General features: G+C 40.2%; 1 long non-coding RNA gene across 1 annotated transcript in view; it reads left to right on the top strand.

The window, feature by feature from the left end:
• LOC111097949 overlaps positions 1–13,565 on the top strand; it is a 128,695-nt gene that overhangs the window by 5,243 nt on the left and 109,887 nt on the right. The window contains exon 3 of the long non-coding RNA XR_005366912.1: positions 3,732–3,861. This is a non-coding gene — a long non-coding RNA (uncharacterized LOC111097949). The remainder of the gene's footprint in view (positions 1–3,731; positions 3,862–13,565) is intronic.

The following is a 13,565-nucleotide window of genomic DNA, read 5'->3' as shown; positions in this document are numbered from 1 at the left end:
AGAGGAACTTCAGTGATCTAGGAGGGAACTTTGATACAACACCATATAGTTTAGAATGCCTTATTCATTTGTTTTCAGGGCTTCTTCTCCCTAATTATAGTAACAAAGATCCCTGATGTAGCCCTATAGTTTAGTGCAGGAAGGAAAAATGCTGCCCCTTCTGGGGGATGGAAATGTTAAAAGTCAGGAGCAGTAATATTATTCTGAGGCTGCTGCTACTGACTTATTTAATTTTTTTCAAGAAAATTATTTGCTGGGACTCCTGGGTGGCTCAGTGGTTGAACATCTGCCTTTGGCTCAGGGAGTAATCCCGGAGTCTCAGGATCGAGTCCCACGTAGGGCTCTCTGCATGGAGCCTGCTTCTCCCTCTGCCTCTGTCTCTGCCTCTGTCTCTCTGTGTCTCTCATGAATAAGTGAATAAAAATCTTAAAATTATTTGCTAACATCAACAAATGTGAGTTAGAAAAATGAGATTTGTTACTAATTGGATTCATTTCCATTTCCAGTTTATAAGGAGACTGCTTTCATGCATTAGATTAACTACCTTTTTTTTTAAAAAAAATATTTATTTATTCATGAGAGACACACAGAGGCAGAGACATAGGCAGAGGAAGAAGCAGGCTCCCCGTGGGGAGCCCAATTCAGGACAAGACTCCCAAGACCCTGGGATCAGGACCCAAGTCGAAGGCAGGAAGACGCTCAACCACTGAGCCAGCCAGGTGCCCCTAGATTAACTACCTTAAAAAAAACCTTACTACAGCACATATGCGTTTATGCTCTTTTCATTCTTTTCCACCCTTTATTCTCTTTGTCCGTGATTCTGGGTATTTTTTTCTGACCTGTCTTGCAGTTACTATAAAAGCACTGGATTCCCCAAACTCATTTTTCCTAAGCTACAAAGCTGACTCATCATGTGCATAGCATCTACCTGGACCCTCTATCTGTTGTCCCCACAGAGAACTGATGCAGCATTATTTTCATGTTACATGTGGTGTGTGAGTAATAAAGTACTTTATCTCTGACTTAAGAATCTTGTTTCTTCTGCCAACATCCATGAAACAGTAACAGGCTAAATTATTAGCATGTGTAGGGTAAAATCTTAGTTTCTGACACTTTTGGTGACAAGATGGGATGCTGGCAGAGATATACCTTTCTGGAAGACCTATGGGCTGTGTTAGTGGGCAAGAGAAGACTCTCCAGAATGTAGTAGCAAATGCTTTTACCCAAGTGATGAGCCAGGTGCAGAATGTGGGTCCCCCACTGCCCTGTTAATGTATGTTTAGAGGGTAAGTTATAAAAAGCAGGATTGAAACAATTTACCCAAATGATTTTTTTTTTTTAAAGATAGATATAGAGAGATAGAGAGAGAGGCAGAGACACAGGAGGAGGGAGAAGCAGGCTCCATGCTGGGAGCCCAACGTGAGACTTGATCCTGGGACTCTAGGATCGCACCCTGGGCCAAAGACAGGCGCTAAATCGCTGAGCCACCCAGGGATCCCCCCAAATGATGTTTTGATTGTGCTCACTCTCAAAGAGTAGGAGAGAAAGAGATGTTATATGATGGTGGGGCAGCTTGTGGCTTAAAGTGGCTTTAACTGCTGAGTCAAGGGTTCCCCAAAGTTTAGATAAATGATGTCAGCAATATGGAGATAGAAACATAGGTGGATCAAAAACAAGTGTTGGTTTGGCTGAGCCCAAGCTGTTGGCAGCTGCTTAAAACAAAGTTGATGCAAAGTGTTGCTTATTGGCAAGGGATTGCTCTGTCCCTCTGCACCTCCTGATTCCTTGCTTCCCCCATACTCCAACTTTAGCTGCTTTAAGGAGAAAGCTGAGTATGCTTGGGGGACTTCAAGAAGGGAGAAACTCAGATAGTTAAGCTTTATTATATACAGGTGTCCAGGCTACAATCCTATTGAGTGAGTGGAGGGGTTTGGGTGCTAGATGCAAGTGTACCTGAAGGCACTGATGACTGTGGAGGAAGCTGCAAGAATATGTGCAAGGAAATGTTGATCCTGGCTTGAAGAGACAAAGGATTAAAAAAAAAAAAAAGCCATCCTCCAAAGCCTATCCCCCCTACCCACCACCTGCATCCCCTCACCTTCTGGACTTCCAGCAGCTATAGCCCTTTATATGCCTATTAGACTTCTTGGTCCATTGGTCCATGTTCCCACAGGGCAGTGGTCCTCAACCAGGGTGATTTAATCCCCACTTCCAACCCTATGGCATATGACAGCGTCTAGAGATATATTTGGCCATCACAACTAGAGGAGGGAGGGTGTGTCCTACTGGCATTGAGTGGGTGGAAGCAGGGATGCTGCTAAACATCTTATAGCACACAGGAAACCTCCCCAAACGAGTAATTATCTAACCCAAAATGTTAGTAATGCCAAGGATGGAATCCTTGCTGTGAGGGGGGAAAGCATCTAAAAATCACCTGATGGGGTGTGGGCAACATTTTCTGTGAAGAAAGAAAATTAAAGTGACCTGATAGGGCTTTTTGGCTCATTCAATGTACTACTGTCCTTCACTGCCAAATGTATAATTGATATTTATGTTATACATGCTTGTGTTGTGAATACTCATGAAGTCCAAAAGGGATTCTTTCATTCAAGGACTGTGGCATGTAGAGAGGTAATCTCTGTCCTCTTCCTGGTGGTCTAGCAAAAAGAATATAAAATCTGTGGAGAACTGGAAATCACAGCTTTAGTTAAAGCCAACTATTGCAAAACCCAGAGAGAGAATTCTCTAGTACAACATCGCCACCTGCTGATCCAGCCACTGAGTACACCTCTTTTAAAAAGCTGGGGTTGCAGGAGGAGGTCAGGGTGGTAGGGGTTGGGGAGGTGGGAGGTGTGGCTCTTGACCTGTAGTGGAACTCTTGTTGAAGAAGAAAGCCTGACCCATAAAGACCCATGACTTTGCAGCCTGATGTCCCTATTTTGGCATGGGTTACATCAGGCTTGGCAATTAATAAGGAAAAGGCCCAATATACCTCACTTGTCAAATTAGAAATTTTTTCCACACTTAGAAATTGGATATTAGCCTAGTAGCCTGGCTTCAGCAGCATCTCAGTTTATTTTTTAAATTTTTTTATTTTTAAAGATTTTATTTATTTATTCATGAGAGAGAGAGAGAGAGAGGCAGAGACATAGGCAGAGGGAGAAGCAGGCTCCATGCAGGGAGCCCGACATGGGACTCCATCCCAGATCTCCAGGATCAGGCCCTGGGCTGAAGGCGGCGCTAAACTGCTGAGCCACCCAGAGATCCCAGCATCTCAGTTTATATGACAAAGTGGCAGCTATTGCTGTGGGGAAACTATATTCACATTATACCACCCCAAATAAAGCCACTGGACCAAATGAGGCCCTTAGTTACAGAGGTTCACCTTAATGCTGGGGCCTGGTTTACAGTCAAACCTGGGCCTTGGCTACAGTCAAACCTGTTAGTGTCTACCTGGGGGGTCTGTAGCTCTAGATATGCCATACCAAAATTTAGCATTGTTGTTCACTCACTGCACAGCACTCAAGGCCATTTTCACAACTCTGACCAATATGCCCTATGATGAAACATATTTTTTACTGACTCTTGGGTTAGTACCAATGATGTAGCTATCTGGTCTGTTATCTGGTCTACCCTTTGGAAGACTATAGATTTAGAAATTAAACAACCCTGGCACCTTAGACTCAAGATGTACAAGGTTGGGGGTGATAAATATTCTCTTTGTCGCCTAGATCCAACACCATCACTCAAGTCAAACAGTAAATGCAGCCGACAATCTGTGGACCTGGGTGATCGTATATTGTTCTGTCATGCCTGTGGCATCATCAATAGCAGCTCTCAACATGGAGCCCCTTTAAACAGGTACAAACACATGGACTGGTACAGCCTCACTTCATTCTGTTACAAATTCACATGCTTCTCTGATGCTTGAGAGGGATATGCCATATTTAGGAAAGGAAGTCGCAACCACTCATGGACACTACCCATGTGACTTAAGCAAACGAATGTGATGCTGATCCAAATCAATTTAATTACAAATCCTGAAGGAGTTACCTGTGCCTACTTGGGTTATATTCTCCTGTATGGCTGGAAATGGGCCATGAAATATCTCTCCATTAGGGATAGAGTTCTACTGCCTCCTGGAATTATTGGTGACGTCACCAAAGATCAGCAGGTTAGTGAAATGGATAATAAACGGGCCTTAAACTAGACTACAACCTGACTGTCTGAAATAAAGTCCTCTGGTCTCTCCTGGGACAGTTGCCTAGGTCCAGGACCCTGGAAGGCGTATTTGAGGTCAATACTGCAGGTTAACTTCATCTCATTGTTTGGAGTCCTGATGATAGCAGCCTTCATTAAGTGCTGTGTGAGACAAATTAAACAGATTTACTTCTAGCCTGTGCTGGTTAAATTAATCAGAGTGGCCAACAGAAATAAATACTTTTGTGACAGTTTGCCAGAAGCCCAAACAGGTAGGGACAAAGGTGGATTAGTGGGGAAAACAATCTTCTACAGGCTCTGAACATCCCTGCACATGTTTGTTGGGTATGCCAAGAATGCAAGTTCCTTCCTGACTTTTGTTTCCTAATGCCATTTCTCAGGGTTATGTTTGTAGTGAACAACATTGAGGGTTGAAATTATATATAGGTCGGATATTTGCTTCAAAGTTATTGGGTTGGGGGAAGAATTGAGTGAGAGCATAGATGAACCACATCATCAAAAATTTGTAATTGTTGAATCTGGGTCACAGGTACATGTGGGTTCAAAGTACAGGACTTCTTACCACTTATTATAAAAACAGTGGATTCCCAAGTTGTGTTCAGCAGCAATCCAAACCTATTGTATGTAGTACATCCTTCCAGGTCCTTCCACATTATCCCCCTGGGATCTGGGACATGCTCATGCTGTTCACTGTGTCATGAGTAATAAAGTTCTTTTCTGTGACTTAGGAGTCTTGTGTCTTTTTCTAGTATTTATAAAATAATAACAGGATCTTAGGAGGTTGTAAGTAGAATAAAATCCCAGTATAGATACTTGACAGCATATATATGGTTTTATGGGGGAGTGGGGAATGCTGTGTTGTCTAGTTGAAATCAAACAAATTTAGTTGTGTAATTTTGTTTTCACATTGAGGAAAAAAAATCAGTTGTCTTGTGACTGCCCCAAATTTTGCCAAGCTGGAAATTTGGAACATTTTTATTTTGTCACTTTTTAAGCTTTATTTTAAAAATTTAAAATAATGAATAATGTCAGCCAGTTACAAAATTACTGAACTAGTAGTGAGCTCCCATATGGATATCACTTGGCTTCAATAATTATCAATTCATGGCTGACTTCTACATCTGCCTCCCATCCGCAACGACTTTGCAACACATTTATAAGATTATATTATTTCATTCATAATATATTCTGTCTTAAAATCATTGAAATTTGCTTTGATTTTATAGTATAGTATATTTGTTTTATTTGTATTTGTAAAAAAATATTTTGTGAACGAAGAATATATTGCTCTATTAGCAAGAAATTTTTAAAAAAACTCACAATTCTTTCTCCCCATCCTGAAATGTTTTGGATATAACCAAAGCTATATAGAGTGGCAAATAGATAACCTTAAGTTCTGTAGTTATTAAAACAAAAAGGGGGGGATCTCTGGGTGGCTCAGCGGTTGAATGTCAGCCTTCCGCCCAGGGTGTGATCCTGGAGTCCTGGGTTCAAGTCCCACATCTGGCTCCCTGCGTGGGAGCCTGATTCTCCCTCTGCCTATGTCTCTATCTCTCTCCCTGTGTTTCTCATGAATAAATAAATAAAATCTTGAAAAAAAAAAAAGCATGAAAAAGAAACTAGTGAAGTTAGAAAAAAAACCTAAAGAAAATATAAAATGAGTAAGAAAATATTAACGAATTATATAATATATAGAATTGGCTATTTGGGAGAACTGCATCTTTAAAAAAATAAATAAAATATACAAATCTCTGACAGATTTAAAAAATGAGGTAAAATATGCAAACATCTATTGAGATATATAACTACAAATATAAATGTTAAAATAATTTGATACAGAATACTATAAAATATTCTATGCAAATAATTTTGAGACTCACAAAGATTGGTGAGAGGAAAATTTCTGACCAATATATATAAAATCTGTATCGTTGTAGCTTCCATCCCTCAGAGATATGGTTGACTTTGGTTCAAATGCCCCTTCTATTTGTGACAATCCAAAAACCTGCTCATGCTTTGGAATTTTGTGACTGCTTCATAGTTTTCTAAAAATCCATACTCCGCCATGTAGGCAGTATTTATTTTCCTGGCAACATCTAACAATTTTCCACATGGAAACCGCTCAGATCATAGAAAAGCTTGGTTAGTTGTTCTGTAATGGGCTAGATAGCAGATATTTTATTCTTCATGGGCACATACATTACTCCTTCTCGTCCTGCTTCCTTTTCTTAGTTTACAACCTTTTAAAAACCGAAAAACTTTTCTTAGCTTTCAAAATGTATAGGGGGGCTGCGCTGATGGTGGCCCTGGGGGACAAGGTGTCACCTGTACCTAGCTTACGCCCGGGCGCCTTACCTGCCTTGCACCCGGGGCAAAGGTGCGGTGGGCGGGGCGGCTGGCGGCACGGGGCGGAGCCTGCCTTTCCACTGCCTCCTCCTGCTCAACCCGGGTGCTGCAGCCTCGTGTTTTCCCGTCTCCGAAGGCCACCCGACGGCCACCTACCAGCGGGCGTGGCACATGGCCCTTCTGCGGCAGGTGGGCCCGGCTTCCCCGCGAGGGGGCGTCTGCGGCTGCCTCTGTGCATCCCTGCAGCCGGCCTGCAGGGCTCCAAGCAGGGCATCCCCCCTCCCCATCCCGCCGGAAAAAAAAAGTACAAAAATAGGCTACTGGCTGTGTTTGGCCTGTAGGCAGTTTTGTCAATCCTGCCCCAAAGTATAATGGCTTTGGGTTTTAATTCTGACTCCACTTTTTACTAGTTGTATCAACATGGAACATGGAAAAAGTATTGAACCTTTCCATGCCTCCTTTTTCTCATTTTGAAAACGGTGGTGATAACAGTTCTTACTTCACAGGGTCGTAATGAAAATGGAATGAGCTAATTTGTGTACACCGTGCTTAGAAAAGTGGCACACTGTGCATGCTCACTGGGTGTTAGATGTTATTATCGAGCCTTTAATTTCATATAGACTATTGTTCCTTGGCTTCAATTACATATTGCACAGCCATCTGCTGTCTTTCTCCTTTTCCCCCTTACTCTCTTTCTTCTCTCTCCCCTCACTTTCTTTCAGATGTAACCAAGAAATCTCTCACTTTTTTTTTTTTTTTAAAGTCAGGCATTATTGTTCTTCCCAAGGTCAGGTTTGCCTATAATCTTACACTCTTCAGAGTGGATTTATTTATTTTATTCTCTAAGAAAATTTCTAATGAATAAATTCTTTGTTCACAGAATTAAATAGAAAACACTAAAAATTAAATGCTAGAAGAAATGGGAAACTTGGCTAGTGCAATAATCATGCAAGTAATAGAAAAAGTTAGCGAAGAATGACATCCAAAAATGTTCTTCACTCAGATGATTTTGGGTTTAAGTGGACTTTTTAAAATGGAAAATGTAATCATGTGAAAATGTTAAAAGAATTATTTAATGAACCCCTATGTACCAGTGACCCAGACTCCAATGATAAAGTCTTGGAAAATATTGGTTTTACTATATCTTAACCCAATTCTTACCATACCTGATAATTTGGAAGCAAATACCTGACTTTATACAATTTCATGTATCATATATTTTGTTTTATTTATTTTTTTATGGTGAAAAAATTTATAGCTGGCTGGACTCAGTTTAGATGATCCTAATTTTGTTGGCAACATCCAAAGCATCATAGTCAGGAGCCAGTCGAACATATGCTTTCTTCTCACCATCAGGCCTGATCAAGGTGTTGAACTTGGCCACATCAACGTCATAGTGCTTCTTCACAGCCTGTTTGATCTGGTGCTTATGGCCTTGACATCCACAATAAACGAAAGTGTGTTGTTGTCTTCTATTTTCTTTATGGCTGACTCAGTAGTCAGGGGGAACTTGATGGCATAGTGATCAAGCTTGTTTCTCCTGGGGGCGCTCTTTGGAGGATATTTGGGCTGCCTTGGGAGATGCAGGGTCTTGGGTCGTCAGAATGTAGGTGACTTACGGATCTTCTTTTTTTTGTGACCGCGCATGCCTTTCAGCACTGCTTTATTAGCTTTCAAACCTTTTACTTTGGCTTCGGCTTTGGGAGGGGCAGGGGCTTCCTTCTTCGCCTTCAGCACCATCTTCGTGAAAGGTATATTTTGTTTAAAAAATGCAACCACAATATGATTATTATATTAACAAAATTTGTGTTCATTACCCTTTCTCTATTAATTTAGATATACACATTCTCTTTTTTTCTTGCAATTTATTTGTTGTTGAAATAATTGTTGTTCCTGTAGTGTTCTACCACCTGGATTTTGCAAATTGCATCTCCTTGGTGTTGTTTAATATGCTCTTCTATTCATGCAAATAGGTACATGTATTTTTTTTTAAGATTTTATTTATTTATTCACGAAAGACATAGAGACACAGGCAGAGACATAGACAGAAGAAGAAGAAGCAGGCTCCCTGTGGGGAGCCTGATGCGAGACTCGATCTCAGGACCCTGGGACCATGACCTGAGCCAAAGGCAGATACTCAACCATTGAGCCACCCAGGTACCCCAGGTACATGTATCTTGAAGCTTGATTAGATTATGCTTGTGTGTTTTGCACAAGAATGCTTCAAATATGATGTTATATACTTTTACTAGGAGGCACATAATATCTGGTTCTCTCTTGTTTTGTGTGTATGTGTATTGGTTTTTTTTTTTTTCTTTTTTGTGATGTTAGTAGGCACTGATGATCATTTCCTAGACTCATTAATCATTAGGACATGGAAATGAAGTTGTTCTAATAGAATATCTTCAGGTTGGCTCTTCAGTTTTTTTTTTTTTTTTTTTTTTAAGATTTTATTTGTTTATTCATGAAAGACATAGAGAGGCAGAGACACAGGCAAGGGAGAAGGAGGCTCCATGCAGGGATCACGTCCTGAGCCAAAGGCAGATGCTCAACCACTGAGCCACCCAGGGGTCCCTCCTGAGTCTTTTTTGACATAATCTAATTGTCTTTTGATAGCTTCCTTGTTGTCTGGTATAAGAGATTCCTCCTTCACTTTGTGTATTTTCTGCTCCAGACCTAGAACCTGGTTCCTGTTATTGGGAAATGGTATTTAGAGACATAATCTGTGCCCTAGGGATGCTCATGGCTGTGGGGTTGGTCTTTGTAGAAACAATGACTTTTCAGTGGTTGGAGTTTTTGTTTATAAAATACATCATTTGAACATTTTAAGTTTATTTATGAGTATGACTTGCAATTATGTAAATTATTTTTAGTTTCAAAGTTGTGATATTGTGGTTTGAGATGCAGAATATGTATTTGGTTTTTGTCCAGTTTTTGGCACAGAGCTCCTAAGACCCTTGGAATTTACTGAATGGTAAGAGCAATAAAGGAATCTTTTGTTATGTTAATGAGGAAGCTTTTGCAAAGCATCTAAAGATGGGGGCTGGTTGCCACAGGAGCCAACCCCATGATTAGGGTTGGAACTTGCAATCCTGGGAATGGGAAAGGGATTGGAGGTTGAGTTAATTGCCACCAGTGATTTAATCAGTCATGCCTATGTAATGTAGCCTTTATAGAACCCCAGAGGATAGGGTTTGAAGGGCTTCAGACTTGGTGAAATGTGGAGATTTGGGCAGAGTGGTGTGTCTGGGGAGGGCATGGAAGCTCTGCACCTTTTCCTCATAATTTGTTCTATGCTTTATTCCATCTGGCTCTTACTGAGTTAGTATCCTTTTATAATAAACCAATGATCTAGTAAGTAAAATGTTCCTCTGAGTTCTATGTGCTCTAGCAAATTAATGGAACTCAAGAAGGGGGTTGTTAGAATCTCCAATCTATATAGCTAGTCAGTGAGAAGCACAGGTGACAACCTGAACTTGTGACTCACATCTGAAATGGTGGTGGGGGACAGTCTTGTAGGATTCAGCCCTCAACCTGTGAGATTTGATGCTATCTCCAGGTAGTTAGTGTCAGAATTGAGTTAAATTGTGGGATACCCAGCTGTCTGAGAATTGCTTGCTGGTGTGGGAATCCCTCTCCCCAACTATCACACACACCCCCCCATGTTGGAATTGGTACCAGAACCTTTCAAAGTCAAATCTATAAAGATATTCAGAGAAGTCTAGCTTCTATCCCAATCTTCATCCTGTTCTTTCCTACCTCCTACAAGATACCTTATATATATTTTTGTTTATCCTTCAATTTAATTTAACAAAAGCAAATATGTGAATATGGTTTTAGTTTTTCTTTTGTAGACAAATAGGAGTGTCCTATGCATATTTTCTCTCCCATGTTGGTTTATTTTTTTTCTTTTTTGCCTAACCACATATCATGGAGATCACTCTGTAGCAGTATATAGAACCCTTTCCCATTCCTTTTTATGATTTTATAATTGTTATGTGCATACACCTTTTTAAAAAATATTTTATTTATTTTGACACACAGAGAGAGAGAATATGCACAAGCAAGGGGAGGGGCAGAAAGAGAGGGAGAAGCAGGCTCCCTGCAGAGCAGGGAGTCCGATATGGGGCTTGATCTCAGGTTCTGGGATCATGACCTGAGCTGAAGGCAGACCCTTAAACAGCTGAGCCACCCAGGTGCCCCAACATGTACCATTGATAGACATTTTTGTTTCCAATCTTTTTTCCTGTTACAGTAGCACTTCGAAGAAAATCCTAAACCATGTATCTTTGATGAGTCAAAGGGTAAATCCATGTCATTTTGCTAGATAGTGCCAAATTCTTTTCTGTATTAGTTAGGGTCTGCATTGGACTGAATGTATCTTCCAAAATTCATATGTTGAAATGTTGACAATCCCCTGATCTTCCCACCAAATGTGATGGTATTTGGAGGTGGGGCCTTTGGGAAGTCATTAGGTCCTGAAGGGGAGCTGGAGAGGTAGCTTGAGCTCTCTGTCACATGAGGATGCAGTCTCAGCAGTCTGCAACCTAGAAGAGGGTCCTCCCCAGAAACCTTCTGACTTCATCTTGGACTTCCAGGCTCCAGAATTGTGAGAAATAAATGTTGTTTAAGGCATGTAGCCTGTGGTAACTTGTTTTAGACCTCAAACTAAGACAGTCAAATTTGGAAACAAACCACATCAGCTATTTGAACCAATGGAATTTAATGTAAAGAATTGTTCACTAGGTAGAGGTTTAATTAAAATGCTGAAAGGGTAAAAAGAAAACTTTAGGGAATCAAAACGGCAGCAAGAGTAGAAAGCCTGTACCAGCCAGCCCTCACCTGAGGGGATTAAGAGGAGGGATGCCATGAAATGGCAATCAGACCTCTGTGAGATTCTGTGACTGGTGCTGTGGTTCTGAGTTTGAAATGGGTAGCTCTGTGGGCCTGGGGCTCAGATCTTGAAGGGGGTAGCCAGCTGTTATTATATATCCTGTTTCTATGGGAGACAGGAATTTGCAAATATGGGGAAAACCAAAAATTGAATTTGGTTGCTGTTATGGGAAAGTACTGCTGCTGTCAGGGTGAAAGCATTGCAGAACAGACTCATGGGAACTGCAAGTAGACAGGAACAGACAGGGAGGAGCCACTCCCTTCAGTCCCCCTCCAGCTTCTCAGACTCACTCTAGTGCCCTCATTGATACATTCTGACTGATAAAGCAGGAAGGTGGCTTGAGAATCCTGGCCCCAGTATCAAAGAGCAGAGTAAGAAAGGATAGATCAGGAGCTGAGGGGCAACAGGTAACAATCACCGTGGGTCCACTGCTCATAGGTATGGAAGCACTGTTTTGCATTTCTCCTACCACAGCCTGATCAACAGATTCAGTATTTTGTCCGACTTTTAGATTTTTGCCATCAAATTCTTCTTCTCAACAACAGGGAATTATTATGCTTTATAAACTCTTTAATTTTATTTATTTATTTATTTATATTTTTTTAATAAACTCTTTCAAAGTGTAGAAAAAGATAGAAGATATAATGGTTCCTATTGCTTTTATACTTATCGTGTATAATGATTTTGACAATGCCTGTAAAACACTCACACCTCTGCAGAAACACAGCTGACTCAGAGCAACTCTATGACCAGGGATAAAGTAACCGTACAAGACAGTGTCGACCATCTGTTGGCAAAACTGAACAGCGAGGTCCTCACTGCATTCCAAACAATTAAAATAGAGAATTTTCTATATCTTTATCCTTTTGAAATTTTCACTTTATCTAGCTCAGACTTAAGCCCAGGATAGCTTTTGTTATAAAATAAGGCCCTTTGGGGGGCACCTGGGTGGCTCAGTGGTTGAGCGTCTGCCTTAGGCTTAGGTTGTGATCCCAGAGTCCTGGGATTGAGTCCCACATCATGCTCCCCATGGGGAGCCTGCTTCTTCCTCTGCCTATGTCTCTGCCTCTCTCTGTGTGTCTCTCATAAATAAATAATAAATAAATAAATAAATAAATAAATAAATAAATAAATAAAATCTTTAAAATAAAGTAAAATAAGGCTCTTTGTTTAAAGGTTCATATTCCTTGCTTATTTGAAAATTACCTTCATAAAAGGGAACAACTAGAAAATACCCCTAGTTTTCATTTGTTTACATTTCATATGTATTTTTGACATTTGTACATATTTTTATGAAAGCCAATAAGTCATTGTGATTTTTTTTATACCTTCACTGATAAAATAGTGTTTCTTAACTTTTCTTTAGCTAGGCATCCCAATTATTTAAATATATTAAGGATCAAAATATGTTTCCCACTGGGGAAAATCACTCAGAGATATATCCTCTTATATTCTAGACACATTCTCCATTGAGTTTTAAAATCTTTGATATAAATTTGTAAAGGTTAAGTCATCATATAAATAGCAGTACTATTAACAATCACAAAATTAATGAGAATAATAATGAGCTCAAGCGTGTAAAATGCCAGAGTTAGCATAAACACTGTAATGCCTCCGTGTATGACATTTTTGTTTTGCCATAGGGAAAAGTTCTGTGAGCTAGTTCCCTAAGTAGTGCCAATATGTTATTACTGCAAATAAACTGCTCATTATCTAAGTTGCTTTTGCAACTTTTGGAGAAAGCAAAATGAGATATTCTTGAAGGAGACATTTATCGCTATGCAGTAAAATAAAAAAGTGGTTTTTAACAGAAGTGAAATTAAGAACACTTCTGTACATCACTTTCATCATCATTATAAAACTAAAACATTTTCACTGCAAAAAACTTTGAAAATATATCCGGGTGTGTGCGAACACGCACACACATACATTCACACCCACACCCATACCCACTCCATTAAAAACTGCCCATCATATCCCCCATGGATGACTTATCATTGTTAATGTTTAGTTTCTTATCTCAATAAGTGGGTAGCTCACAGTAGCTACTTTTATATGTTGCATTTTTTTCCAAGACATAACATTAGAAACTTTTCTCAAGCCA

The sequence above is a fragment of the Canis lupus genome, chromosome 11, assembly GCF_011100685.1.
Source record: "Canis lupus familiaris isolate Mischka breed German Shepherd chromosome 11, alternate assembly UU_Cfam_GSD_1.0, whole genome shotgun sequence".
NCBI lineage: Eukaryota > Metazoa > Chordata > Mammalia > Carnivora > Canidae > Canis > Canis lupus.
The sequence above is the reverse complement of the archived record's forward strand: the minus strand, read 5'-3'. Positions and strand labels throughout refer to the sequence as shown.